We start from the raw sequence: 26,039 nt of genomic DNA on the forward strand, positions 1-26,039 counted from the left end.
ACGCACATTTCCAGCCTTCATGATGAGGAAGACCTTTGTTATATCTCACTTCAGTCTTTTTCCTATCATTTCATTTCTTACTGCCTTTCCCTTACCACAGAAGAAGGGAGCGATCGACTGTCATAAATTGCATGTTTAGTAACCAGGATAGTAACAACCCATCTCTCTGGGTATATGCTTGGTAAATACCATTTGAAGAACCTCATTTTCCACCAGTAAGAAACTGAGTTTTTGTTTTGTTTGTTTGTTTGATTGTTTGTTTTGTAATTGTGGGATTCAAAGGTGAAATAGAGAGGTAATATTAAAGGAAGTGACATACATTGTGCACTTGCCTGGTCCCTTAAATGTAATCTAATTTTTTTTAAGTGAGAGGAGAGGAGATAGTGAAACAGACTCCCACATACGTCCTGACCGACCGGATCCACCTGGCAACCCCCATTTAGGGCTGATGCTCGGATTAACCAAGCTATCTTCAGCACCTGGGGATTATACTCTCATTAAATCTTCACAAAATAGCCTAAAATGTAGAGATTACAATCACCATTTTGCAGGTGAGCAAACTGAGGTCCACAGGTTACTACTTGACTAAAGTCAAATAGCTAATATGTAAGTGGCTAAATCAGAATCAGATCTACATCTGACTCCCAAATTCATGTTCTCGCTACCCAGAGGGCTTGTTTGTGTCACAGAGAAACCCGGGTCTTCTGTTTCCTTGCATTCCTGGAATAAATTTTATTTTATTTATTTCCTAACATCACAAATATGCTAAAATTCTGGCTATTTTCTCATGCCTATTTACTGCAGGGTAAATTGAGCATCAGAAAAGAGTCATTAACTCCCTTAAGCCTTTCCTGTGACCAAATCTGAATTCACTCTACCTGATGTCCATCTGCCTCATCAGACTGTAATCTCCATCAAGGTAAAGACCATGTCTATCTTATTTATTACTGTATCTGTCCTGGTGTCTAGCACAGAGCCTGCTACATGGTAGACAATATTTGTTGAATGAATGAATGAATGAGAAAGGCAGAAAGAAAAGAACCTATAAAGCAAAATAAGAGAAACTGAGTCTACGGCCATACCACCCTGAACGCGCCCGATCTCATCTGATCTCGGAAGCTAAGCAGGATCGGGCCTGGTTAGTACTTGGACGGGAGGGAGAAACTGAGACAAAGATTAAAAAGCCGGCCCTGGCCCTGGCCGGTTGGCTCAGCGGTAGAGCGTCGGCCTAGCGTGCGGAGGACCGGGGTTCGATTCCCGGCCAGGGCACACAGGAGAAGCGCCCATTTGCTTCTCCACCCCTCTGCCGCGCCTTCCTCTCTGTCTCTCTCTTCCCCTCCCGCAGCCAAGGCTCCATTGGAGCAAAGATGGCCCGGGTGCTGGGGATGGCTCTGTGGCCTCTGCCTCAGGCACTAGAGTGGCTCTGGTCGCAACATGGCGACGCCCAGGATGGGCAAAGCATCGCCCCCTGGTGGGCAGAGCATCGCCCTTGGTGGGCATGCCGGGTGGATCCCGGTCAGGCGCATGCGGGAGTCTGTCTGACTGTCTCTCCCTGTTTCCAGCTTCAGAAAAATGCAAAAAAAAAAAAAAAAAAAAGCCGGCCCTGGCTGGTAGGCTCAGTGGTAGAGCGTCGGCCTGGCGTGCGGAAGTCCCGGGTTCGATTCCTGGCCAGGGCACACAGGAGAGGCGCCCATCTGCTTCTCCACCCCTCCCCCTCTCCTTCCCAGGCGCTAGAGTGGCTCTGGTCGGGGCAGAACGACGCCCCCGAGGGGCAGAGCATCGCCCCCTGGTGGGCGTGCCGCCGGGTGGATCCCGGTCGGGCGCATGCGGAAGTGTGTCTGTCTGTCTCTCCCCGTTTCCAGCTTCAGAAAAATACAACAAACAAACAAACAAACAAAAAAGATTAAAAAGCCAACATTTTTAAGAAATTGATTTTAGAGAGAGAGAGACAAGAACATCGATCTATTTCTGTATATGCCTTAACTGAGGATCGAACTGGCAACCTCTGCACTTTGGTACAATGCCCGAACCACCCAAGCTATCCCCCCAGGGTGCCAACATTTATTTTTAAAACAATCAAGGAAGAAGAGAGATAGCCAGGAAGAGAATGAGAGACAGTAAGATTAAACAGCACAAACACACAACATAAATAAATATAGCCTCTCGCCTGACTAGGTGGTGGTGCAGTGGATAGAGTGTCAGACTGCGATGCAGAGGACCCGGGTTCGAGACCCCGAGGTTGCCAGCTTGAGTGCAGGCTCATCTGGTTTGAGGGAATAAGCCCACCAGCTTGAACCCAGGGTCGCTGGCTCCAGCAAGGGGTTACTTGGTCTGCTGAAGGCCTGCGGTCAAGGCACATATGAGAAAGCAATCAATGAACAACAAAGGTGTCGCAACACGCAATGAAAAACTAATGATTGATGCTTCTTATCTCTCTCCGTTCCTGTCTGTCCCTGTCTATCCCTCTCTCTGTCTCTGTAAAAAAAAATAATAATAAAAATTTTAAGAAAATTAAAAAAATTAAAATAAATATAGCCTCTCGCCACTGTCCTTTTAAAATTACATTCTATATTTGAACCCGAAGTGAAAAGTGAAATCCCCTCTGTAATGTCCCAAGTGTTTAGCAAATGAACTTCCCGCAAATCATATCAGTATTTGGGGGCCAATTTGGGTCACTGTGGGAGTAGGGGTGGTGAGGAAATGAGAGGTATAGAAATAGAGTAATTGAGTCTAGAAAACAAATGAAGGGGTGATTGGAGGTATGTGAGGAGGAGTCAAGTCTTGGAACTTGCTCATCATCAAGAAGACTTGACCTGGCTTTTGGTGGCGCAGTGGATAAAGCGTTGACCTGGAACACTGAGGTCGCTGGTTTGAAGCCCTGGGCTTGCCTGGTCAAGGCACATATGGGAGTTGATGCTTCCTGCTCCTCCCCCCTTCTCTCTCCCTTCTCTCTCCCTTCTCTCTCCCTTCTCTCTCTCTCTCTTCTCTAAACTGAATAAATAAAATCTTTAAAAAAAAAAAAAAAAGGAGAAGAAGAAGAAGACCTGGGAATTGGTTTTGCTGTAGCTGATGTCATCTTTTTTCTTTAAAAAATTTTTTTCCATTGATTTGAGAGAGAGAGAGAGAGAAGCATCTACCCATTTTCCACTTAGTTATGTACTCATCAGTTGTTTCTTGTATGTGCCCTGACCAGGGATAGAGCCCGCAACCTTGGCGTGCTGGGACAATGCTCTATCCACTGAGCCACACAGCCAGGGCCACACTGTCTATCTTCTAAAGAGCTTTATTTGTTTATATGGAGAACACTATATTAATATTTTATTTCAACCATTGGAATAAATGAAGAGACTCTGGCTTTTTCAGGTCCATATATCTTTAATACAGTAGGTACACATAAATGTTGAACCAAATCATTATGATGGAGTCAATCATTATGAGGGAGGGGAAGTATGGGAATGCACAATCTAGCCCTTTGCATCTCTTTATGCCCACACAAATACATTGTTTCTCTGCATACTGAGGAAGTAACTCTGAGAGGACATAGGACCCAGAATAAAAAGTTCACTCTAGTCCTTAAAATTGTCAATGACCATGCAAGCCACATTTGAATTAGAATTGCAGATCTTTCAGGTCCTCAAGTATGCTTTTCATTGTTGTTTTAACAGCTTTATTGAGATTAAGTAACATACCACCCACTTAAAGTATTCTATTCAGTGGTTTTTATTGTATTCACAGATATGTGTAACCATCACTTTAAAAAGAAACCTCATAACCTTTATCTATAACCCCACCTCCACAACCCCCAGACCTAAGCAACCCTCATTTTACTATCTGTTTCTATATATATTCCTAATCTAGACTTTTATATGAATGGCATCAAACAACGTGTGGTCTGACTTCTTTAATTAAATGTAATGTTTTCAAGTTTTGTTTTGTTTTTTTTGTGTGTGTGTGTGGCAGAGCAGAGAGAGTCAGAGAGAGGGACAGACAGGGACAGATAGACATTCCTTTTTTTTATTCATCCTTTTTTAAAAACTTTTTATTTATTGATTTTAGAGAAAGAGAAGGGAGAAAGAGAGAGAGAAACATTGATCTGATGTTCCACTTATTTATACATTCATTGGTTGATTCTTTTTTTTTTTTATTTATTCATTTTTTAGAAAGGAGAGGGGGGGGAGAAAGAGAGAGGAGAGAGAGAAGGGGGGGAGGAGCAGGAAGCATCAACTCCCATATGTGCCTTGACCAGGAAAGCCCAGGGTTTCGAACCAGCGACCTCAGCATTTCCAGGTCGATGTTTTATCCACTGTGCCACCACAGGTCAGGTATTGGTTGATTCTTTTATGTGCCCTGACAGGGAATCAAACCCACAACCTTGGCATATGGGGACCATGCTCTAACCCAGTGGCCCCCCAACCTTTTTTGGGCCACGGATCGATTTAATGTCAGAAAATATTTTCACGGACCGGCCTTTAGGGTGGGACGGATAAATATATCATGAGACAAGCGTCAAGAGTGAGTCTTAGACGGATGGTCATTTTTTAAAAATAAAACATCGTTTCAACTTAAATATAAATAAAACGGAAATAATGTAAGTTATTTATTCTTTCTCTGCGGACTGGTACCAAATGGCCCACGAACCGGTACCGGTCCATGGCCCCAGGGGTTGGGGACCACTGCTCTAACCAATTGAGATACCCAGCCAGGGGCATTCATTCTTTTTTTTAACGTTTATTTTTATTGATTTTAGAGAGAGAGAAGGAGAAAGAGAGAGAGCCACAAACACTGATCTGTTCCTGAATGTGCCCTAACCAAGAACTGAACTGGCAACCTCTGTGCTTCCAGATGATGCTCTAACCAACTAAGCTATCTGGCCAGGGCCATTCATTCCTTTTTAAGGCCAAATAATATTCTATCGTATGGATATACCATATCTGTTTTTCCATTCGTCAAGTAACAATAATTAAATATTTGGGTTCTTTTGATCTTTCAGTTATTAGGAATAATGCTACTACGAACATCTGTGTACAAGTTTTTGTGTGGACATATATTTTCATTTTGGGGGTACACACCCAGGAATGGAATTGCTGAGTCATAAAGTAAGTCTATCATTTCAGGAACTACCAGACTATTTTCCAAAGTGTCTACATCATTTTACATTCCCACCAGCAGTGTATGAGGATTTGAAGTTTTGGGTTTTTTTAAATTTTTTTAAGAATTTATTTATTGATTTTACAGAAAGAGGAGTCAGAAGGAGTGAGAAGTACTTCTCATATGTGCCTTGACCAGGCAAACCGAGGATTTTGAACCAGTGACCTCAGCATTCCAGGTCGATGTTCTATCCACTGCGCCACCACAGGCCAGGCTAAGTTTTCTATATCATTGCCAATCCAACTATATTTTTGAGAAATAATAGGGACAACTGCAGAGTCCTACTCTAATTGGGATAGCTATTACAGAGCAGCAACAGGAGGAGGACAGGGATGGTGAAGAAATCTCTCTTGTACTCTAAGCCCTTAGAATCAGCCAGAGCGTATACTGCCTTCTCTAGTACTCTCCCTGACTCCCCAGGCTATGTTAGCTGCCACATCACATATGTCAGAGGTACCTATACTTGTCTTTCTTCCCCACTACTTTGTAAACCTTAGTCAGCCAAGAATCTCTATTGCTCTGACTTTATCTGCAGTGCCTGAATGGGGTCTGGCAAATTGTAGGTAGATGTTTAATAATTTGTGATTGATCGACTGACTGAACAAATGATTAAATATTTCTCTACCGGTGGTTCCTGTCCAGGGAGAAGAGGAAAAGAACAGTCTTAGGGGCAAAAGGCATCAAGAGGGAAGCAAGCAGAGGATAGATGGAGAAAGGGAAAGGCAGGCAAGCAGGTTGGGGACCTAGTATCCCTTGGGACTAGCTTTTCAATTATGAGGTCACACTCAGAAGTAATGGACCTACCCTAATCCTTTGCCTCTCATCTGGCTGAATTGTTTTCTGGGACTTTTTCTTTTTCTTTTTTGTTATTATTCATAACAATTTTCTCTTTGTAAGAATAGGAAACAAAAACCTGACCAGTGGTGGCTCAGTAGATTGAGCATTGGCCCAGGACACTGAGGGCCTTGGTTTGAAACCCCGAGGTCGAGGGCTAGAGCAAAGACTCACCAGCTTGAGCATGGGATCATTGACATCACCCCAAGTCTGCTGGTTTGAGCCTCCCGAGCAAGGCATGTTTGAGAAGCAATCAATAAACAACTAAAGTGAAGCAACTACGAGTTGATGCTTCTCATCTCTCTCCTCCCCCTGCCTCTAAAGGAAAAAAAAAAAAAAGAAGAAGAAAGAAACAAGTGAAAAAGTAGAAAAGTAGTTGATAATTACAAGGTAAAAGACCACATAAATCAACTCACTAAAATGAATTCAGAATTTAAAAGGATGGAGGTTAAGAAGGTTGAATATGAAAGATTTTTAATCTAGGAAATTAAGAAACCAAAATATATGTTTCCCTCCAAAGAACAATGGACACTGAATGGCCTATATCTTAAAAAGGTATGCATCTTTTTTTTTTTCTAAAGTAAGATGCGGGGAGGCAGAGAGACAGACTCAGGCATGTGCCCCACCAGGATCCACCTGGAAAGCCCACTAGGGGGCAATGCTCAGCCCATCTGGGGCATTGCTCTGTTGCAACAGGAGCACCTGAAGCGGAGGCCATGGAGCCATCCATAGCACTAACTAAATTGGGCTAACTTTGCTCCAATTTAGCCTTAGCTGTTGGAGGGAAGAGAGAGATAGAAAGGAGAGGGAGAAGGGTGAAGAAGCAGATGGTCACCTCTTCTGTGTGCCCTGGCTGGGAATTGAACCCAGGACTTCCACACACCAGGCTGATGCCCTACCACTGAGCCATCTGACCAGGGCCACATCTTTTTATTTATTGATTGATTTTAGAGAGAAGAAAAACATTGATTTGCTGTTTCACTTATTTATGCATTCACTGGTTGACTCATGTATTCCATCATCAGGGATTCAACCCACAACCTTGGTGTATCCAGAAGATGTGCTCACCAACTGAGCTATCTGGCTGGGGCCTGTATCCATCTTTTCAATTTAACATGAGAACATGGCCCACCACTCAGCCATACTCATAATGGCTGGCCTTCCCTCTGCACAATCCTGCCTTCTACCTGGACTAATCTGTGAATCCAGTAGTCAACAGGTCATTGGTCCCTCCCTCCCAACAGGCCTTAGTATTTCCCTAGCCTCAATTACTTCCTGTATCTTCTCTGAAAGCACACATGCATACATTCATACAATTCTCATCTTTCTTTTTCTTTTTTTGTATTTTTCCAAAGTGAGAAGCAGGGGGGCGGCAGACAGACAGACTCCTGCATGCGCCTGACCGGGATCCACCTGGCATGCTCACCAGGGGGTGATGCTCGGCCCATCTGGGGCGTTGCTCTGCTGCAACCAGAACCATCCTAGCACCTGAGGTGGAGATCATGGAGCCATCCTCAGTGCCTGGGCCAACTGCTCTCCCATGGAGCCTTGGCTGTGGGAGGGGAAGAGAGAGAGAGAGAGAAGAAGGAGAGGGGGAAGGGTGGAGAAGCAGATGGGCACTTCTCCTGTGTGCCCTGCCAGTAATTTATTTACTTCTTTTTTTTAGATTTTATTTATTCATTTTTATTAGAGAGAGAGGAGAGAGAGAGAGAGAGAGAGAGAGAACAGGGGGAGGAGCAGGAAGCATCAACTCCCATATGTGCCTTGACCAGGCAAGCCCAGGGTTTTGAACCGGCGACGTCAGCATTCCAGGTCGACGCTTTATCCACTGTGCCACCACAGGTCAGGCTCCTGGCCAGTAATTGAACCCAGGACTTCCACACGCTGGGCCGATGCTCTACCACTGAGCCAACTGGCCAGGGCCTCATCTTTCTTTTTCATGAATCCTCAGGGTAGCTCTGTCATCTCCATTTTGTGTGTTTGGAAGAAGAGAAAGCAAAATATATGAGATGCCAGTGCAATTTCTCCTTTTGCAGAGCTCCACAGAACAATTACGCACCCAATCTGCCTGATTTTATAGCTCTCATAACACTCCTTTATGAACACACTGTGACAGCCGGATGCGGGCATTGATTCTGGCAGCAGTCTTCAGCCACATTCCTATTTAACTGCAAAGCAGAGCCCCTGCCTACCAGGCCAGCACAGCCCACATGACTTTTTTAATTACTGTATTTATGTAAGCCTTTTTCCAACCACAGACTGTGTCCAACTTCATCAAAACTGGAGAGGATTTGTGCTTGCCATTTCTCCAGTGGCTCTCTGGCCTTCTGCCCTAGGGTCTCTTGCTAGAATCAATTTAGGGTTCTGGGCTTTCTCAGCAGAGGTCTGGATGCACAGAAAATACTTTTTTTTTTCATTATGAAAAGAGCTGAGGAAAGATAGTAAAACATGTTGGCAGATGCCAAGGACAGTGGCTGATTCCCAGGGGCTTGCCAGGCAAAGGTGCCAGATACAATTGATCAGCAGAGCCAGTAGAATGCTGGGGGCGGAGGAAGGCAGAGGCTCTAGAACAGGGGTCCCCAAACTTTTTACACAGGGAGCCAGTTCACTGTCCCTCAGACCGTTGGAGGGCTGGACTATAAAAAAAAACTGTGAACAAATCCCTATGCACACTGCACATATCTTATTTTAAAGTAAAAAAAACAAAACGGGAACAAATACAATATTTAAAATAAAGAACAAGTAAATTTAAATCAACAAACTGACCAGTATTTCAATGGAAACTATGCTCCTCTCACTGACCACCAATGAAAGAGGTGCCCCTTCTGGAAGTGCGGTGGGGGACGCATGGACCCCTGCTCTAGAATTTAAGAAATGGATTTAGGAATTACTGCTGCTGAGCCTTGCCCCTCTGGACCCTGGCCTCACCAGCTGTTCAGCAGGACAGAATCCTATTGACTTCATCTTGAGGGGGAAGGAAGTTTCAGTGTTCAAAAGAAATGCTGGTAATTTGGTGAGCAATCTGTCCAAAGCGAGGATGTGACCTCTCTAATTGTGCCAAGGTGCAAGTCTGGCAGAGAAAGCCAGTGCTGCAGTTCAGCTAAGGATCCCATAGCAGGCACCACGGACGTAGTCCCATAGGGTTATTATGCTGTAGTGGTGATAGACATAATCTACCCGAAAACCTCCTGGAGAAATTCTGAAAACCAAGGTGACCTTTGTAAGTGGACACTCCATTATCCGAGTGAGAAAACTGCTGGTGAAAGCCAGAAAGAAGATCTGCGTGGCGGATAGAAAAAACGTGGGCTGATCCTACAAGGAACCGAAAAGCGTCACAAGTGTGAGAACCGACCTTCCGGAGGCGACTGGAATGGGTAGGCAGGAAGCCTGTCCGCAATAGGACATACCAGGTTTTCTCTTTAGCAACTCGTTAAGATTCCAACCGTTTCTCTTCTGAGGTCTGACTCCTATAAGAAGCATGCTCACCTATACTACGCATTTTTCCAACTTGGCCTTTCCTGGGCGGGTCCCAAAAGCTCCGCCCACTGGGCCCGCCCAGTAGCCACCCCGGGGCGGGGCTGCAGTCAGCTCGCCGCTGCCCTTTCCCCTGCGGCCTCCGGTGGGACTGGAGTGTCCCGGACGAGTTCCTGACACGTGCGTGTGAGTAAAGACAAAGTGGGGGAGAGACCTTGGAGGTTTACCAGCCCGGGACAAGAGGCAGATGTTGGGCAGGTGTCTTTTAATGCACGGGACGAATTTGAGGTTCGTCTTCTCCTGAGCCCGGGTTTGGAGGGAATCTTGAAGAGACACTGGGAGATCGTAGCCCTAGAGTTGGCCCGTTTTCTGCCATCCCTCTTGTCCCTGGAGAGTCACCTAGAACTGGTCGCAAAGAGCCTCGCCCCCCCCCCCCCCAGGCACTAGGGCCAGGGACTTGGGAAGGGTTGCGACAAACACGTGTTCGGTGGAGTTCCGTGAGTTCCTTCAACTTAAGCTCCTCAGAGGGGCAGGCTATTTTTAGGTTCCTCCAAATTATTTGGAGGCAGTTAGAAGTGAAATTAGAGATGGCTGGGAAATACGGTCTTAGATACCTTATATAAAGGTACCTTAGATACCTTATATAGGAAGGTAAATTATAAGGGTGAGTGGGTAGGAATGTTTATTAACACTATTGCAAACATTTTGGTTGTTTTCAACCAATAGTCAAGATCTTTGCAAGAATGACAGCTTGTCTCAAGTTCCTTTCTCATCCATTACTGAACCCAGTATTTTTCTAAATTGCTGCTTTTGTAGTTATTCTTAAAGAGATCCCATAATTGAGGCCCTCCTCAATCTAATTTTTTTTATTAATAAATTTTTATTAATTTTAATGAGGTGACATCAATAAATCAGGGTACATATATTCAAAGAAAACATGTCCAGGTTATCTTGTCATTTAATTATGTTGCATACCCATAATTTTAACTAGCCTTTCCAATTTTCACTGTCCATTGCTCTCCCAGAGTAACTTTTCCTTTCTACTTACTTATGTCCATCATCTATCCTTGCCTGGAATGTAGCTCCTGATAACAGTACATGTTTACTGAGTGCCATTCTATACCAGATATTACCCTATGGGCATAACATATATTCCATTTAAGCCTAACCACCTTGTATACAGAGTACTGTTAATAACATAACATTAAGATTTTACAAATGAGACTGAAGTAGAGACTCTTATGTTACTTGTCAGCTGTTTCTTGGCTGTTAAGCTTCCTGACACTTATTGACCAGACTATTTGCTCCTGTTGAACTTCTGTGGGGCATAAGTAACAATAACGTGAAAATTATGCTAACCAGGGTAAATTATTTTTATTGCCTGCTGGCTCAGTCCTCACTGTTATAAGATTTTGAGGGCAAGGGTCTTCTTGATTGAACATCACATGTGTTCACTAACTGTTGTCTGACTCTAACCTGGAGCGCTTTGATTGCAGTTGTGGACTTTGGACTGATGCAGCATCTGGTGAGTGCAACACCATTCACTTACCTTTGGCCCCAGCTGTAGGCAGCTGCCTAGGTTGCCTTGTACCTAGGCAAGTGTTACACTGCTGGGAGAACAGCAGCTGGTAGCTGGTTGGCATTCTGGGCCTGGTTCATGCCAACTCTGTTGTTAACTATACCAGGATGCCAGCATAATTGCTTATTCATTCAGGTTAAATCTGAAAGAGTATGACTTTGCAGGGAGAAACCTAAATATCCAGACCTTTCTGATTGGTTCTGGTTCAACAGGTTTGGCTAGTATGGAGTTACTTGAATCACAAAACAAAGATAATCAAGCCATCCATGAAGGGATGTATAAGTAGAGGAGAAAAGTCAGGCTTTTATTTATTTATTTTTAATTAAAATTTTTTTAAGTTTTATTATATTTTTTGCAGTAAAGATTGAGAGAGATGGGAATGGAAAGAGATGAGAAGCATCATGTTGTAGTTGCAACACTTGAGCTGTTCACTGATTGTTTCTCATATCTGTCTTGATGTGGAGGAGGGAAAGGAGGCTCAAACCAGTTGTGACCCCTTGCTTAAGCCAGCGACCTTGGGATCATGTTGAGCCTGCAACTTAGGTGTTTCAAACCTAGGACCTCAGTGTCCCAGGTTGACTGGGCCACCGCCAGACAGGCATCAGCCTTTTATTTTTTGAGTGCCTACCAAGTGTTCAAAGGGGACCTTATATAGGGAGGAAGTCCATGGATTTTTGCTAATTTCACTGAAATCAAAGATCATGGCTTCTTCTCCACCACACAAAGCTAGTCAGGATGTTCCTTTTGTAGAGGGATTTCATAGCTATACTTATCTATGAGAATGGTTTATAGGGAAATGTTGTGAATTTACTTTAAAATTATGGGCAGTCATCTCTAATTCATTAATAAAATATAAAAATAGCTATTGATTGAAGAGCTTTAGACATTAGCCCTAGCTACAACCATACTAAGTTCTGCTTTAGGCTGACAGTGTATTTGTGTTGGTTTCTTATGATTTTCAGAAGTGAACAGAGTTGTTGCCTCTTTAGAACAGTAAATCTTGAGCCCTCTTGCTAGTGATTTTTGTTTTGGAATGCTAATTTTCTGAGAAGAGATGGTTCTCAGTTCTAGGCAAACACTTCAATACTCAGGGTGATGCTGGAGTTTTTCCAATAGGATGGACTTAGTTGCTGCTTCTGTGAAAAGCGACATCTTAGTTCCTATAGGAGGAACTGGTGAGGATGTTGGGAGGCTGGGTGGGGGGGGTTATGTATCAAAGCTAGTTTTGTTCTATCAACTGGCTTCCCCTTAAAAGGATTCTTTTAGCTAAATGTTGAGTGCTTTGTTTGAACACCTCAGATGTTCGTTCTGAATATATAGCTTGTTACATGTGGGGATCTTTTTTTTCTCTTTTCTTTTAAAAAATTTTTTTTTATTGATTTCAGTAAGGGAGGAAGGATGGAGAGAGAGAGAGATAGGAACATCAATCTGTTCCTGTATGTGCCCTGACTGGGAATTGAACCGGCAACCTCTGTGTTTCTGGACAATGCTCTGACCAACTGAGCTATCTGGCCAGGACCACATGTGGGGTCTTATGACAAGTGATACTTAGAGGGCTTGGAGGATGGTTAGTTTTAACTGTAATCATAAGAAGAAAAAGGCAAATAATGGGAAATAATTTATGAGGATATAAAAAATATGATATAAGTGGCAGGCAGCATTCTTTTTACATCTCTACAGAAAAGCAGCCTTAGGAACTGCTGTTTTAGTCTAGGGGGTTAAATGTGAAATGTTTCTCTTTTTAGGATGACTTAAAAGTAGGGCATCTTTGGCCCTCCTGAAGAGAGGAAATTAGAGGCAAGTGGACAGTCTGTATGGAGTTTTCAGGTAAATGTCTATTCATACCAGCATTGACTAGGTGTCAGGACTGTTTATTAGTTGGTGCCCATCAGGAACATCGGGAGGCAAAACACCTGTATTTACCCCCAACATATTCAGCCTGAGTGGGATTTTGATGGCTATGGTCTAAAGTCATGTAGGATCTTTAAGATTTTCTTTATCATTCCATCTGGGGAATTTATAGGGAGACTATAAATTTCATAAAGGAAAGATACTATATCTTGTCTTCACTGTTGGATCCCAAGCACAGTGCCTGGTACATGGCAGGAACTCCCTGAATGTTGGATAAAATAACTGAAGGCATGGGAAAAGAATTCTTGTTTCCTATTTATTTAGAAGATTTGGCAGCAGGGTCTGTAATCAGTGTTCCCAAATCTGTTTTGTAGTCAACGTGTAATTCATGGGGATACCTGTATCCATATCTCCTGCCTAGGGTGCCTGGGTATCTGAAGCAAATAAGAAAGCTGTTTCAGGAATTATCCAACAGTTGTCAGCTGTCCAGGCTGGTATGATACCTTGGATGGTGTTACATTGTTGGAAGAGTAAGCACTGCCTTTAATGAGGTCTGGCTATAAACACTGTTTTGGTGTTGTGGTCGAGTACCTTTGGGCAGTGTTTTGCACCTCTGAGAGTGGAATAACTCCTGCTGTGGAGTTGGTCCTAGTCTGGGTGCAAACAATTTTTTTCTGTTAGAAAAGGATCCGTGTAGGGGACAATCTGTCATTCCTTTCCTCTGAATCCTAGGTGCCTTCACCTGAGTGAGAAACTTGCCTCCATTGGGACCTCAGATGTCTGACAGGCAGCCCTATATGACACCAAAATAAGTAATGTATGTAGTTCTTTTGTCATGTAGGTCCTAATTAACTTGCTTCAGTTCAGATGGGTGGTATGAAATAATAATACATTGGTCTCTGCCCCCGGTTCCTGGTATATAACTCCTAAAACCCTTGTACTTTCCCAAGTCATAAGAGCACTAAGAGCATCTTATATTTAACATTCAGTTTTTTACTTTGGTTCCTGACCAGGGCTCCTAAATCCCATGGAATCCCTAGGGATAGGAATATCTTCCAATGGGGGCTGGTCACCAGAAAGACCAAGCACTGAAACTTAGAATTTTCAGGCTCATCCCCCATTCTCCAGAGAGGGGTGAGGGACTGGAAATGGAATTGATAATTGATCATTTCTATTTCCATAAAAATACCTGTAGCTTGGGATTCAGAGGACTTCCAGGTTGGTGGATACGTGGAGGTGTACTGGGAGAATAATGCACCCAGAGAGGGAATGGAAGCTTGGTACTCCTTCCCATATACCTTGTCCTGTGCCTCTCTTCCATATGGATGTTCATCTGTATTTTTTATCATCCTTTTATAATAAATTGATAAATAGTAAACTGTTTTCCTGAGGTCTGAGCCACTCTAGCAAATTAGTTGAATCTGAGGAGGAGGTTGTGGGAACCTCCAATTTTTAGCCTATCAGTCAGAAGCACAGTAACAACTGGAGGTGATTGGGGGACAGTCTTGAGGAATATGTCCTTAACCCAGTGGTTCTCAAAGTATGCACCAGGGCACACTGGTGCGCCCTAGAAGATTTCCAGGTGTGCCCTATGGTATTCCAGAGAAATATGTGCCTGTTGGGGACCAAAAAACCAACAGAGTTTTTGAAGTTTAGATTTTTGGGGGACAGAGGTGTGGGGAATTGGCTGTAAGCTGACAGTCTGCCCAACCCCCACCTCACTTGCCTGATTAGGTTGCAAAAGGTTGTTAAGCTGTGGTGCTGTATTGTTTACACTACCCTCCATGTTCCCAGGAAAGACTGGAGGCAAGTTTCCTCTATCAGCTTTGTTTGGTGTAAAGTTAAGATTTGCTAATGGCCTCACTTTGCCCTATAAATAAAGCAAGGTGTGGTTTTTGGATGCGCTTTGTTCTTGCCAGCAGCAGTTACAGGGCCCTCCCGACCCTGTATTTTCTTCCCTGTATTTTCTTAATTCTGCACCATTCCCACTTGGGACCTGGAATTACTAGCTTAGCTGTGCTGGTTCACAGCATGTGCCCAGATATAAAAATAAATATAGTTACTCTATTATACCATTTTCATTACAGAAGATGGCACCTCTTCCATGGTAGGCTGTGTTAAGGCTCTTTCTGTCAACACATCATTATTATATTTATTATTAACACATTATATTATTTTTAGATAAATACACCCAAATAAAATGGATAGATTTCTCAAAAAGAAGCGTGATATTGAAGAATCCGATTCTGGAAGTGAGCAAAAGTTAAGTGCAAGTAAGAAAGCAAAATTACGGTTTACTCTCATAGAATGAAAGTTATTTAAGCTTTGGTTTTACTTGGACCAGAAGTGAAGATCATCCTTTACTGCTATGTTTAGTATGTGGATGTAAAATGGCAAATGAATCATTGCTTCCTAGTAAATTGAGTAAACATTTTAAAACTATACACTCTAATTTATAAGATAAATCTAAGTTTTTCCAAGAGATTGTCTGAACAGCAAACAAAAGCAGTAAATTCTTTTAAAAGTGTAATGATTGTTTCTGATAAAGCTCAAATCGCTTCTTATCAAGTCTCAGAACTGATAGCAAAAACTATGAAAGCTCATACTTTAGGTGAGTCACTTATTTTGCCTGCATGCAATGCTAGGAAATGAAGCAGCAATGAAAATAAGCAAAATTCCTCTGTCCAATGATACAGTTCACAGGCATATTATAGAAATGTCTTCTGATATTGAGAGAAATGTATGCAGTAATAAGCTTCAGTATTCAAATTTTGCATTGCAAGTTGATGAGTCAACAGACATTACCAACACGGCGCAACTCTTAGCATTCATTCGTTTTATTAATGAAGATGAAATAAATAGTAAATCGGTTTCTTTTTTGCAAAGAATTAGGTGTGTCCACAAAAGATGAAGATGTTTTTAACATTTTGAATAACTATCTTGATAAATGGCAGTTAGCATAGAAGTCATGTGTAGGCATTTGTACAGATGGCACCTCTTCCATGGTAGGCTGTGTTAAGGGTCTTACATTTTTTGTAAAAAAAACAAAATGAGAATGTTGTTGTAACTCACTGCCTTCTTCATAAGGAGGCCTTGATGGCAAAAACATTGGGGAAAAAATTAAGAGAAGTTTTAGATCAAGTTGTTCAGGTGGTAAACTTTATTAAAACAAGATCTGTCAAATCGCATTTATTCGAATAGCTTTTGTATCGATATGGATTCACAACACAGACCGCTGTTTTTATACACTGAGATGAGGTGGCTGTCAAAGGGAAAAGTACTTACCTGTGTACACGAGCTACAACAAGAACTTCTTGCATTTTTTTGAAGAGATGAAACAGTTACATTTTTGTAACCTCCTTCTGTGCCAATTTTGGATTGCCATGTTACAGTATTTGGCTAATATATTTCAGTAGCTCAATATTTTGAATAGTAGCATGCAAGGGAAAGAAGAAAATATTCTCACATCCACTGACAAAATGAAAGCCTTTCAGAGAAAACTACAGATTTGGAAAAGAAAGCTGTTGAAGGTCATTTGGAAATGTTTCCATTGGTAAATAACACTTGCATAAATGAAACACTTCCAATAATAGTTGAACAGGCCCTGGCTGGTTGGCTCAGTGGTAGAGTGTCGGCCTGGCGTGCAGGAGTCCTGGGTTCGATTCCCGGCCAGGGCACACAGAAGCGCCGATCTGCTTCTCCACCCCTCCCCCTCTCCTTCCTCTCTGTCTCTCTCTTCCCCTCCCGCAACCAAGGCTCCATTGGAGCAAAGATGGCCTGGGCGCTGAGGATGGCTCTGTGGCCTCTGCCTCAGGTGCTAGAATGGCTCTGGATGCAAAAGAGCGACACCCCAGAGGGGCAGAGCATCACCCCCTGGTGGGCATGCCGGGTGGATCCCGGTCAGGCGCATGCGGGAGTCTGTCTGACTGTTTCCCCGTTTCCAGCTTTGGAAAAATGCAAAAATAAAAATAAAAATAGTTGAACATTTAATAAGTTTAGAAGAAAAATTTGGTTCCTTTTTTCCATCACTTAACACTGAACAATACTATTAGATTAGAAACCCATTCATGGAAACTTCAAGTGATTTTGGTTTAACATTAACAGAAGAACTAGCAGCTATATCCACTGATGGTGGATTGATGATTAAACATAAGGAATTGTCTCTTGAAGCCTTATGGATTTCTATAAAAGAACAATATGTGGCAATATCTAAAAAAGCTTTGAACATTTTACTACAATTTTCAACATCCTATTTATGTGAATTAGGGTTTTCTATCTTCAACACGATTAAGAGTAAAAAGGAAGTCTTCAATGTATTGATGAGGAAATGAGAGTTTGCCTTTCAAATATATGCTCAAACATTGAGGAAATCGCTAGGACACATCAGGCACATTTTTCTCATAAACACAAGAATGAAAAAATTTAACACATTTGCACTGGGACCTGCCGAATTTACTAAATCTTACTAAGAATGTATCTATCTATCTATATATATATAAAAAGATAACTTTTGTTCTATTTTTATTTTTTAACCCCTCTTTTTTTTACGAATTCTAAAAAGCATAACTCAAAAAATGTAACAGACAGACTCCCGCATGCGCCCGACCCGGATCTACCACGGCATGCCCACCAGGGGGCGATGTTCTGCCCATCTGGGGCGTCGGTCTGCTGCAATCAGAGCCATTCTAGTGCCTGAGGCAGAGGCCACAGAGTCATCCTCAGCACCCGGGTGAACTTTTGTTCCAATGGAGCCCTGGCTGCCGGAGGGGTGGAGAAGCAGATGGGCGCTTCTCTTGTGTGCCCTGGCTGGGAATCAAACCCAGGACTCCCGCACGCCAGGCTGACGCTCTACCACTGAGCCAACCGGCCAGGGCCTATATTTTTCTTTAATATCTGACTTAATTATTATAACATATTTCTCAGAAATTTGTATATAGTGTACCTACAATTGTAGGATTTTAAATGTGCCCCGACTTCAAAAAGTTGAGAACCACTGCCTTAACCTATAGTATATGACAATTTCTTCAGGTATAGATAGTATCAGAACTGAGTTAAATTGTAAGAAACCCAGCTGGTGATGCAAATTTACTTGATTTGGAAAAAGCCCCACGTATCTGGTGCCAGAACTGTTAAGAGTGTGATGGTGTGAGAGCAAGGAAAAACACTGATGTGACGAATTCTTTCAGGTGTAAAACTAAACTTCAACTAAGCCCTCATTTCCTAGAGCTCTACTATTAAATACAGGTGACTATTTAAATTGACAAAAATGAAATAAAATCAGTTTCTCCATCTCTGTATCTAGTGACTACTATATTGGACAGCTCAGAATAATTCCATTAATACAGAAAGTTTAATTTTACACTGATCTAGAGGAGGGGCTGGCAAACTTCATTTAAATAACCAGATAATATTTTAGGCTTGTGTACCACATAATCTCTATTGCAACTACTAAATTCTGCAATTGCAGGACATAGACAACATGGCAACAAGTGAGTATTACTGTATTCTAATAAACTTTATATGCACTGAAATTAGAATTTCATAAAATTATCAGTGTCACAACAGAAATTTTTCTACCCACCTAGGATCTTACAAAAATAGATGGCAGGCCAGAATTCGTCTGCAGGCTATAGTTTACCAACTCCTGTTCTAAAGAATGAAATTCAGGCCTTGAGACTTGATAGCTCATTAGTAACAGGCTCAGGACTAGTACCAACATGTGAAATATGCCATGTTATCAATATCTTTTCTTTATAGCAAGCTTTTACCATCCACCCTTCAACTCTTTGTCTTTTAGAACACTAAGGTGACTTTAATGGCAGAATAGTTCTTATTTCTTGTGTTTGGGGTTTATGTATACTTTTGCATGGGTTAGTTTTATCTTAGTGGTTCTCTTTATTTTTTTTGTGACATAGAGAGAGAGGCAGGCAGGAAGGGAAAGATGAGAAACATCAATTCTCATTGCCACTCCTTAGTTATTCATTGATTGATTTCCCATATGTGCCTTGACCGTGGGGGCTACAGCAGAGCGAGTGACCCCTTTTGTTCAAGCCAGTGACCTCGGGGTTTCAGACCTGAGTCCTCTGGGTCCTCTGAGTCCCAGTCTGACACTCTATCCACTGCACCACTGCCTGGTCAGGAAGTTCTTTTTTTTTACAGAGGCAGAGAGTCAGAGAGAGGGATAGACAGGGACAGACAGACAGGAACGGGTTTTCGTTGCACATTGTAACACCTTAATTGTTCATTGATTGCTTTCTCATATGTGCCTTGACCTCGGGCCTTCAGCATACCAAGTAACCCCTTGCTTGAGCCAGCGACCTCGGGCTCAAGCTGGTGAGGTTTTTTTTGTTTGTTTGTTTGATTTTTGTATTTTTCTGAAGTTGGAAATGGGGAGGCAGTCAGACAGACTCTTTCCTGCATGTGCCCAACCGGGATCCACCCGGCATGCCCACCAGGGGGCGATGCTCTGCCGCAATCAGAGCCATTCTAGCTCCTGAGGCAGAGGCCATAGAGCCATCCTCAGTGCCTGGGCCAACTTTGCTCCAATGGAGCCTTGGCTGCAGGAGGAGAAGAGAGAGGGGAGGGGGAGGGGGAGGGGGAGGGGTGGAAAAGCAGATGGGCGCTTCTCCTGTGTGCCCTGGCCAGGAATCGAACCTGGGACTCCCGCACACCAGGCCAACGCTCTACCACTTAGCCAACCGGCCAGGGCCAAGCTGGTGAGCTTTTGCTCAAACCAGATGAGCCCTCGCTCAAGCTGGTGACCTCTGGGTCTCGAACCTGGGACTTCCACATTTCAGTCTGATGCTCTATCCACTGCACCACCGCCCGGTCAGGCAGTCAGTTCTCAGGGAAAGCTCCTAAGAAAGAATAGCAGTCTAAATTTCCAACAGAGCCTGAGCACAGCCTCAGTCCCAGATAGTGAAATAGAAATGGCTTCTAAAGAAAGAGGAAATATTTATACATTATGAATAGCCAGGGTTTAAAATAGGATCTCAGTTCATCTGAGCATACAGATTTCTTTCTTGGCCATGGTAATGCTTCCCAGATGCAGAGAGAGAGACCCCTATGTTGCTACTTGAAAACATAATTTATTTGGTATTTGTGCCTGTATTTATTACCCTAAGAGGTTTCAATCACTTAATCATGCACATTAAGGTAATTTAATGGGATTTCCTATTTGATAAGTTAGTCACCTGTTGATTTGATTTTTTTTTTTTTAATTTTCTGATGAGTCTAAGAAGATGAAGTTAAACATTTCAAAGTACATTTTAATTCATTCCTTCTCTTTCCATATCATCTTTCCCATTCTGCAATGGAAACTAAAATTGGACTGTCAGGTTTACCAGTCTGTAAATAACAAAGTTGCCACCTCCTGCCATAGGTAGCAGTAGTAAACACGTCTCTCTTTGTCGCTCTGCTCAAGTTTCAGGCCGCAGACCTGTGTCATATTAAGAGGAAAAACTGGATTACATCTCAAATTTTAATCAGGAAAACAATCCCAGAGGAATAAATTCTGCAGGCTCCAGAGGGACACTATAATGAGGCTCGGTGCCTAGGAATTCACATGCAGGAAAACAACCTGGTAAGAGCAACTAATTAGCCTTCCCTGGCCCCGCCCTCCGGCGGCTGTGTGGAAATCCTGCCGCCTTCCCTCCCCTGGATTAGAATGTCTGCACGAGGGTCTTTGCTATTTTAAACCAAAAAGTCCAATAAAGTGCCAGTGGTTCAGCCATCCCATGCCGTTCATCCTCTCACGCCCCTCATCACGTACAGCGACGAGCACTTTTCTCTGGGATCACACCCGTCACACATCCCATCAGATGTCAACTCCAAACAAGGCATGTCCAGACATCCTCCCGCTCCTGAGATCCCTACCTTTTACCCGCTGTCTCCGGGTGGTGTTGGACAGATTACGCCACCTCTTGGCTGGTTTTCCCATCACATGATTCCTGGTCCTCCTGGTCCCCACAATTGAAAAAATAAAGAAAAAAAAAAAAGAGCAACTAATTAAGAACTTTAAAAAGTGACAGTGACTCCTGTTAATCTTGCTGTTTAATTGGGACCTTATAAATAGTTCCAGTTAATGGGCCTGTCAATATTCTCTTGGGAAGCCATTTCACTGAATTAACCAGGCAACTATAATATTTAGAATGTCTGCTTAAAAACATCTTTCTTGCCTTGGCTGGATATCTCAGTTGGTAGAGCATCGTCCTGATACACAAAAGTTGTGGTTTTGGTCTCTGGTCAGGGCACATATAGGAACAGGTCAGTGATTGTCCCGCTCTCTCCCTTCCTTCCCCTCTCTCTATAATCAATCAATAAATAAGAATAAAAATTTTTTTATTGCTATTTTTTTTTTCTTCTGTATTTTTCTGAAGCTGGAAACGGGGAGAGACAGACAGACTCTCGCTTGCACCGGACCAGGATCCACCCGGCATGCCCACCAGGGGGTGATGCTCTGCCCCTCCGGGGCGTCGCTCTGTTGCGACCAGAGCCACTCTAGCACCTGGGGCAGAGGCCAAGGAGCCATCCCCAGCGCCCAGGCCATCTTTGCTCCAGTGGAGCCTGGGCTGTGGGAGGGGAAGAGAGAGACAGAGAGGAAGGAGAGGGGGAGGGGTGGAGAAGCAGATGGGCACTTCTCCTGTGTGCCCTGGCCGGGAATCGAACCCGGGACTTCTGCACACCAGGCCGACGCTCTACCACTGAGCCAACCAACCAGGGTTGAGGTCTTAATTGCCAGGTTTGTCCATTGTAAAAATTCCTCCCCTCCATCCAGTACTGTACTCCTGGCAGTGAAAGTCACTGTGTCTGCCCACACTTAAGGAGAGGGGAGTTTTGCTCTCCTTAAAGGTGGAATGTGTTCTAAGTAACATACTTAGAATTTTTCAGAAATTAATCTTTTCTGCCCCATTCAACTTATTTATATCATTGTGCACTCATGGATATTTACTGTATACTTGGGGAAGTAATCCAATACTACTATATTTTGTTCAGGTTGTTCCAGCTTTGACCTTTAGGAGCTCTTTCAGTTGGCTCCTATGTTCCTTCAATATGCCCCCATCGTTGTGGGGTTATTGTTGGTTTTAAGGTCTTCTCACTTTATGGCACTATAAAATGCTCCAGGCTCATCTTGTATCTTTCCTGTCCCAGTTCCAGAGTCAACCATTTATTGAGGGGGACATGGTTCCTTTATTTAATGTTATTAAGAAACTAAGATCTGGGTGCTAAATGTGTTCTTGATACTGAGGTGTTTCTTCTAGGCCCTGTCAAATGATAGAGCAATGAAATGTATATGTATGCTAATCAGGATCTATCTAGTTCATTGCTCCATATATTCTATAACATTCCATATTTAATATTCAACACATTTTATCCTGTTGTCTTTGTTTATTCTCTTTCATCTAGAATAGTGATTGAGCCTGTTGTTGTTTTTTATTGAAAAAATAATTTTTTAAGAGACAGAGAAAGAGAGAGAAACATTAATTTGTTGTCCCATTTTTTTATGGTTGATTCTTGTATGTATGTGCCCTAACTGGGGATCAAACCTGCAACCTTGGCATATCAGGATGATATTCTAACCAACTGAGCTAACCAGCCAGGGCAAGCTTATCAGCTGCTGGTAAAACTGAGTGGCCAAGCCAAGGCCCTAGCGTCCTAATGAGTTGAAGGAGAATGGAGATGCCCTCAAGGCACAGAGCCTCTGAGTTAGAATCATGGCTTTACCACAGTGCCAGGAAGTAGAACTTCCTCTCCTTCCCTTCAATTGTAATTCTCTAGAGAACTCAAGGGACTGAGTAAGGTTGTAATATGCTGGCCACCCCAGCCAGTGATGGACATGAGGCAATGAACAGGAGAGGGAAAGCACAGAATAGAATCTAAAGTTCTGTTCAAGCCTATACTACTACTCCTGTGGCACTCTACCTTTTTCTGCATGAGGTTTCCATTTCTCACCTGTATATAGTAGGACCCAATCATAATCTGCTTCTCCAAGGGGACTCTTCATATTAAATTTCTCAGATCCCTTATCCCTCTCTTATTTGTATATCTCCATGGGTAAAGTAGAGGCAATAACTTAATTATTCATCTTGTCCAAAGGCTGGTCATTTAACTCATACCCCTTTGTAGCTTTTATCAACTGAACTATGCTAGACATTGGGGATATGTGATGAACAAGACAGACCCTGCTTACCTTAATGTGGCCTGTCCTTGCACAATCTAGCCCTTAACTCTCTCACCTCATCTACTACCCTCAGATTCCCTTCTGGCCTCACTGGTTTCTTTCAGTCTTTGATAATCCTTTTGTGACTAGGTCTCCGTACATGCTGTTTCTCTTTCTGGTTCCATCTTCCTTCTCCACTTTGTCTCCTTTCAGATCTTAGTTCAGACTATACTTCTGCAGAGAAGCCCTCTTGGTCCCTGATTGTCTTGAACACATTATATAGGATGGGCAAATGTAGGTTTACAGTTTTGAGTACATAAAACAGTTTATAGTTGTATTATTATTTATTAATTATTGCATTATTTTCCAAACAACTGTAACCCTACTTTTGCAATGGACATGCACTCTGTATGTCATTGCACCACGTTTTACCACTGAGCTAGAGTCAGATGCCATGTAAATGTCCTTTGAAAAGGCATTCACCAGTTTTGAAAGGTTTATGTATCATTTCCATATAACCAAGCAGCTTCAATTGTCCTGACAGCTAAATAAAGAGCCTCAGCTGGTAAATATGAATATCTATGTGTCGTACTGTACCCTAAATAGAGTAAGGCCATAGGAATATCCTGCTTTTCAATAATATCCAAGTAAAAGTAATGAGAGCACTAGTTTTCTGTTGTTGTTTTTTTTTAATTTTTGAAACAAAACATGACAAAGGTGTCATTTCCAAATCATGTGTTAGTGAACCTTAAAGATAGGCTAGTCCATGACTATGAAACTTAATTTAGCTTCAAAAATAGTAAATGAAAATATGGATTTGCAAAGGATTTGTTCAAATTTGAGACATCTGTTAACTAAAATATATGTGTGGGCTTTTGTTACTTTTTATGTCTTCATAGTTTGAAAAATTTGTGAAACATCTTTGTGTGTAAATTATAACTGACAGATAGGTACCAGGATAAAACCTAGAACCAGATTTAAATGGATAATTTTAACATACTTACTCTGGGGCTGTTAAAAATGAATAATCTTTGAATCTATGGTTTTGTCATTTTAGGATATTTATGTAAATACACTGCAGGACATGTGGCAATGTGGAATATTGACATTTACTATATATTAACTATGTTCCAGAACTGCTAATAAATCCATTCTATAAGTCTCTTAGTATTCTCAACAGCCCTACAAGGTACATGTTATTTGCCCAAGATCAGACAATTAGTAGTAGGTTCAGGAATTACTGTGGTGCTCAATGGATCCAGTTCCAAAGCTAGTGGTTGGTTTGGAGCTTTCATGTATAGTGCCCCCAGGTCTTTTCAATGAATTCTCATAAATATCTACTTACTTTGCTTTCAGACTACTATCTTTCAGAGACTACTGAGACGTCTGTTCTAGTGTCTTTATACATATTACAAATGCCGGTGGGCGTGGTGGCGCGGACAAGATGGCGGCGCCCGGCACGGTGATTCTTCCGGAGAAACCAAGCCACAAGAAAAACAGGGCCGCCCTGAAGAAGGAGAAACGAAAGAAACGTCGGCAGGAACTCGCCAGATTGAGAGACTCAGGATTCTCACCGAAAACGGAGGAGGCAGAGGAGGAAACTGTTGTTGAACAAGAAGAAGAAGAGACGCTGTTGGAGATAGAGAGGCAAAAATTACACGAGGAGTGGTTGCAGCGGGAGTGGAAGGCACAAGAAGAATTCAGAATAAAGAAGGAAAAAGAAGAGACGGCTCGGAAACGGCAAGCAGAACAGGAGAGAAAGTTAAAGGAAGAATGGGAAGAACAGCAGAAGAAAGAGAAAGAAGAAGAGAAGCAGAAGCTACAAGAGAAGAGAGAAAGAGAGGAGGCTGTGCAGAAGATGCTGGAGCGGGCTGAAAATGAGCTGGAAAATGTTGCCACATGGCAAAACCCAGAACCACCTACGGACTTAAGAATAATGGAGAAAGATCGAGCTAATTGTCCATTCTACAGTAAAACAGGAGCTTGCAGATTTGGAGATAGGTGTTCACGCAAACACAATTTCCCAACATCAAGCCCCACCCTTCTTATCAGAAGCATGTTTACGACGTTTGGAATGGAGCAGTGCAGAAGGGACGACTACGACCCCGATGCCAGTCTGGAGTACAGTGAAGAGGAGACCTACCAGCAGTTTCTGGACTTCTATGAGGATGTGCTCCCTGAGTTCAAGAATGTGGGGAAGGTGATCCAGTTCAAGGTCAGTTGCAACTTGGAACCTCACCTAAGGGGCAATGTATATGTTCAGTACCAATGGGAAGAAGAGTGCCAGGCGGCCCTTTCTCTGTTTAATGGACGATGGTATGCAGGACGGCAGCTTCAGTGCGAATTCTGCCCAGTGACCCGATGGAAAATGGCAATTTGTGGCTTATTTGAAATACAACAATGCCCAAGAGGAAAGCACTGCAACTTTCTTCATGTGTTCAGAAATCCCAACAATGAATTCTGGGAAGCTAACAGGGACATCTACCTTTCTCCAGACCGATCTGGCTCTTCCTTTGGGAAGAGCTCAGATAGGAGAGAGCGGATGGGACACCATGACGAGTACCACGGCAGACGCAGGAGGAGGAGAAGCCCCAGTCTGACTCGCTCCTACAAACGGAATGGGGAAACGGAGAGGAGAAGGAAGAGTAGCCACAGGGGGAAGAAATCTCACAAACACATGGCAAAAAGTCATGAGAGGCACACTTCTCGAAGTAGAGAAAGAAAAAGGGACCGCAGCAGGGGCCGGCCCAGCCAGAGCAGGAGCCGAAGTGGAAGCCGGAGCCGAAGTCGGAGCCCCTCTAGGTCCAGGAGTCATGGCGGGAGGAGATCAGGTAGTAGGGACAGAACTATTCATAGTCCCCAAAACAAATAAATCTGTCTTGTTTTCAAATGATTGCATACCTTATTTATTATGGTCATTACATACCTGGATAAGAGGGTTCTGAGTTGAAATATTAGCAGGTCTGGCAGAACCTTATGTCATCTGGAACTCTA

General features: G+C 42.9%; 1 non-coding gene and 1 pseudogene across 1 annotated transcript; both read left to right on the top strand.

The window, feature by feature from the left end:
• Positions 1-9,533: 9,533 nt before the first annotated feature.
• Positions 9,534-25,935, top strand: LOC136376517 (U2 small nuclear ribonucleoprotein auxiliary factor 35 kDa subunit-related protein 2 pseudogene; annotated as a pseudogene).
• LOC136377869 (small nucleolar RNA SNORA74) lies at positions 13,354-13,554 on the top strand. The gene has a single exon (XR_010746485.1). It is a non-coding gene; the product is annotated as a small nucleolar RNA SNORA74 (small nucleolar RNA).
• Positions 25,936-26,039: the final 104 nt, after the last annotated feature.

The sequence above is a fragment of the Saccopteryx leptura genome, chromosome 6 (genome assembly GCF_036850995.1).
Source record: "Saccopteryx leptura isolate mSacLep1 chromosome 6, mSacLep1_pri_phased_curated, whole genome shotgun sequence".
NCBI classification, from domain to species: domain Eukaryota; kingdom Metazoa; phylum Chordata; class Mammalia; order Chiroptera; family Emballonuridae; genus Saccopteryx; species Saccopteryx leptura.